The sequence below is a fragment of the Zingiber officinale genome, chromosome 10A, assembly GCF_018446385.1.
Source record: "Zingiber officinale cultivar Zhangliang chromosome 10A, Zo_v1.1, whole genome shotgun sequence".
NCBI classification, from domain to species: Eukaryota; Viridiplantae; Streptophyta; class Magnoliopsida; order Zingiberales; family Zingiberaceae; genus Zingiber; species Zingiber officinale.
In genome coordinates, this window is record NC_056004.1 from 94,468,190 (window position 1) to 94,473,095 (window position 4,906).

Consider the following 4,906-nt stretch of genomic DNA (forward strand, 5'->3'; position numbering starts at 1 on the left):
CGCCAAAATTTGATGTCATCCCTATTGCATGTCACATTGCACTTCAAATTACTAATTGTTGAAAACCCATATTAATTCAAGAGAAGATATGTAGTATAGGCCCCAAGTCATATTTTTCCAAGGATAACTAAATATGTGCTTGATTTAGATATAAAGTTCTTTTTGGGTTTTCAATAGAAATGTAGGCATGGATTTTAGATTTTCTTTCTAAATGAATGATGCATTGCAATCAAGATAAGTAAGGCTATTGACTAAATCTGCTCTCAACAGAATTCAAATATGATCACTAGCAAATTAAAGGACACTAGACTTGAGAAGCAACTTAGCTAATCTTAATTATTCAATGAAGAAAGTTAAACTCAACTTCTACAATCAATCTGAAAACAATCTTAAACAGAATTTGCTTTAACAAATTGTCAAACTAATTTGCAAAAAGAACTAAGCTAACTGAATAAGATACAAAATCTGATTACAGAATTGTTCGTGTGGCAATTTAAGTGTAATGCAGAGATCAAGGGTTTCTAATTCAATAAAACAATGGATAAAATGCTTCAATCAAATTTCAGGAATTCAAAACTAAAGGTAAGATGCAATTGCAAGTAATTAGATCATCAGATTTGAGTTATTGAATGAAAAAATTAAAGATAAAGAAAACGTTCGTCAACTAAAATCATGGATCAAGCTTCTTCTTCCTGCCGCCAAACAGAAACACTCCTAGAGAACATCCTTCAAGCAATCAACAAGAAAATCCAAGCTCCCCATTAGTACAAACGATGCGCATAGCTCCTGGGTACCTCCCTTCAAGCTCGTGATCGTCCGACAATCTTAATGCTCAAAGATTCAGAGGATCAAATTCTGAAATCGTGAGCACTAATCGATTGATTAGATCGATTCAGGACTCGTAGATGTGTTGCAAGATGAAATGGATATATAAGCTTCGGGAAAACTCCGTCGAAACCCTCTGATTGCTGGTGGAAGTCACAGATCGAGAAAACACCCTCGATCTGTGATGTGACAGAGGAACACAGATGGCAACGTCGCGACGTGGGAAACTCATCGTCGTCGCCCTCTTCTCTCTTTGGACGCTGGTCCCTGGTAGCTCGAGTTCATTGCCGATGAAGAGAACTAAATCTGGGATCTGGATGGAAATAGAACTCCGCCTCGTGCTTTCAAGAAGATGCTAGCACGATGAATAGTAGCGAAGCCACTGTTCATCGTGTCGAAGCTTAGCTTTTAAATCTCTATTCGAACTCGGTTCAACAGTGACTAGCTTCGGTTGGGTTTCAACAGTGGCTGGGTCTAAGTTCAACTTCCAGGCTGGCTGAACTTGAGTGAACCTGAGTGTGACAATGTGTTCAACTCTTTACCTATAAAACCAAATTAAAACACACTAAGCACAAATCATGAATTAATAGTAATGAATTAGATTAGCTCAAAATATTCCTTGCTTAGTGAAAATCAACTCTCCAATCAATTTCCTAAACAAAATAATCTCCATAACCAAACCATTTTAACAAAAATAGAACGTCACATGAACACACTTTCAGGCACTGGGTTCGGATGGATATGGAGTGAAGTTTTTCACTTCGTCTTGGGATATAGTTGGGCCAGTGTTTATTACATAGGTTCAAGAATTTTTTTCAGAGTGGCGAGCTACTCAAACAATGGAGTCATTCATTGATATTTTTAGTGCCAAAGGTGGACCATGCCCCGAGAGTTTTAGATTCCCAGCTTATCTCATGTTGCAATGTGTTCTACAAGGTCATTGGAAAGGTATTGGTCGACCGGTTAGTAGGGGTTTTGGGGAACTTGTTGGATCTGGCTCAAGCAGCTTTTGTGAAAGGGCGATTTATTGGTGACAACATTAATCTTACTCAGAAGTTGCTACAGAAGTATACGTGTAAAAGAATCTTCACGAGATGTATGATCAAGGGTTGATTTATAGAAGGCATTTGATACAGTAAATTGAGATTTTCTCATTGTGGCCCTCATTAGTTTTGATTTTTCCCAACGATATTGTAGATGGATTAGGGAGTGTGTAACTATGACCTCCTATTCTATTTCTCTAAATGGCGGCATCTATGGATTCTTTAGTGGGCGTCACGGTCTCAGACAAGGTGACCGCTTATCTCCCCTACTTTTTTATCTGTGCATAGAAGTATTATCACACAAATTGTAAGTTTTCTCCTTGAAGCTCTATTTTCACTTCTATCCTATGTGAAAAGTGTTGGCGCAGCAGGCCGACTGTTAGAGTGTATACTAAAAGTCTAGCTTTTGTAAATATTTATTTTTGAAATAAAAGAATCACATTGGTCAAATGTCTACATTTTATTTGTTAAGTGTAGTTGTTCAATTAATTTATATTGTAGAGAACATGGTGTGTGATATCACACAGAGAAGATCATGTTATCAGTTCTTTATAAATTATAAACAGTTGCTCACGACTAAGATGGAAAGGAACAAATCATTGGAATAGTCATAGTGTAATTATCTATTAGTTTATCTTGACTAATAAATTACACTAGCACACTCTAAGTGTATTGAGTAAGACCATTTTAGATAAGTTCTTTTTATACTGACTTAATAAAAGAACTAAACCTTAGTTATTATGGAAGTGTGTGCTTTTAATCCTAATATAATAACAAGCATATATATATTCAATATTTATTTCTTTAACTTATCAAAGGGTGAGATTTAGCTTGATAAATCAATAGGCCCGATAAGTTGGGAAATGATATTACTTATAGTGTGTGTTGTTGATTATAGAAGGAAACTGTGTCCTAGTAATCTAGGTTAAGAATGCCCCCAAGAGTAGCTCATAAGAATTGTCATGTTAAACCCTGCAGGTGGACTTAGTCCGACATGACAATGAGGTTAAGTGGTACTACTCTTGGACTAAGATATTAATTATAGTGAGTTGTCAGTAACTCAATTTAATTAATGGACATTTGATATCTTAAACACAGGGAGACTAACACACTCATGATAAGAAGGAGCTCATAATGTAATTTGAATTGATGCGGTAGTGCAATAATAACTCTCTAGTGGAATGAGTTATTATTGATGAACTTGAGTTGTGTGTTCAGGGCGAGCACGGGATACTCAAGCTCATCGGAAGATCAAAATCAATTTCTCCTCTAGGTCCCTGTCGTAGCATCATTAATGACTTAAGTTCATCCAAATAAAAGCACATCTTGGTGTCCAAGAAAGGGACCGACCCAAGGCTTGGTGACCAAGCCAAGGGTCGGCCACCATCTCCTCAAGAGGGTTGGCCCTATGCTTGGTACCCAAGCAAGTAGGGGCCAACCATAATAAATTCAAATAGGAGGGGTTTTTTGATTTTTTAAAATCTTCTCTTTGTAGAAAACTACAAGTTTTAAAAGAAAGTTTTTAAAATATAAAACTTTCCTTATTTGAATTAGGCCACATGGTTTAAAATAAAATTTAAAAGTTTTAAAACTTTCCCTTTTTAACCATCCTCATGGTTTTAAGGAAAAATGAAGAGAAGTTTTAAATTTGAAAATTTCTAACCATGTTAAAAAAGGAAATTTTAGAAGAGAAGTTTTAAATTTTAAAACATGGTTTTAATTTTTAAAACTTTCCTTTTTTAACATCCACAAAAGGAAAGAAAGCTTGTAAAATTTTATAAGAGGATGTCTTCTTTTATAAAATTTTATAAAAATTATTTTTCTCCTTGATGATGTGGCCGGCCACCCTTGCTTGGTGCCCAAGCAAGGGGCTGGCCAATCAATCCATGTTTGATGATTGAATCAATCAAGAGGAAAGAAAAGGAAAAAAAAAAAGAAAAAGGAAAAACAAGAGGAATATTTTAATTTTTGTAAAAAGTCTTTCCTTATTTGCCTTAGGCAAGTAATATAAAAGAAGGGGAGGGGAGACCTCATGAGATAACAATTCTTATTCTCTTGGTGGAGACTCCTCTTGTGGCCGACCCCTCTCCTCTTCCCTTTCCCCTTGCTCTCTTTTGTTCTTTGTATTGGTGGTGGCTGAAACTTAGAGAAGGAGGAGAAACTCTTTGGGTGGTGTTCATCTTGGAGGATCGTCGCCCACACGACGTCCAAGAGGAGGCGAGAAATACGGCAGAAGATCTCGAGGTTATTAGTTTACGAAGAAGATGTATAACTAGTAATTTTCTTCCGCATAATGCTAGTTATTTTTCTTTGTATGAATTCCAAACACAAGAGGCATTAGATTCTAGTTTTTCAGATTTGTTTCGAATTTGTGTTTTTTTTATTTTTTGAATTTGTGATTCGATTGTTCTTTTTGGTTAAACCTAGAGTTATATAAGGAAACTAAATATTAGCTTTCCTTAAAAGGCTTTGTCTAGGAAGTGGTGGTTGCTCCCATATCCAAGAAGGCCTAGTGCCTCACCATGTTTAACCTGGAAGCCAATTATGGAAATTAATATTTAATTGAATTTACAACATAGGTGAATTTGGATCAATAGTGTTAAGTTCTGCTTGCGATCCAAGTCTAAACCATTAAGAATAGATAAGTTAAATTTGGAATCAATAATGTTAAGTTTCGTTTGCGATTCCTAATTTAATTTCTAAAGAACACAATAGGTTATTTAGGAAAGGTTCAACACTTGTACAAAATTTTTTTTAGTGGAACCAGAATGATCTTCCTAGGACCAACCAACAATTGGTATCAGAGCTAGGGTTTGCCTCTGTGTGTTTTGGTTTTCAAATTAATTATGCACATGTCATACATAATTTAGGCAGGATAATAGTAGGATGTGCTAACTTTGTGGTTGCAGACTCCAACTATTATGGCATATAGATATTGTGTGTGATTGGACCCTTTGACATGTCAAGGGCATTATTTTGTGTGTGCATGATTGTATGTATCAAATACAGCAAGAGCTGTATTAGTTTTAGAATTTTAT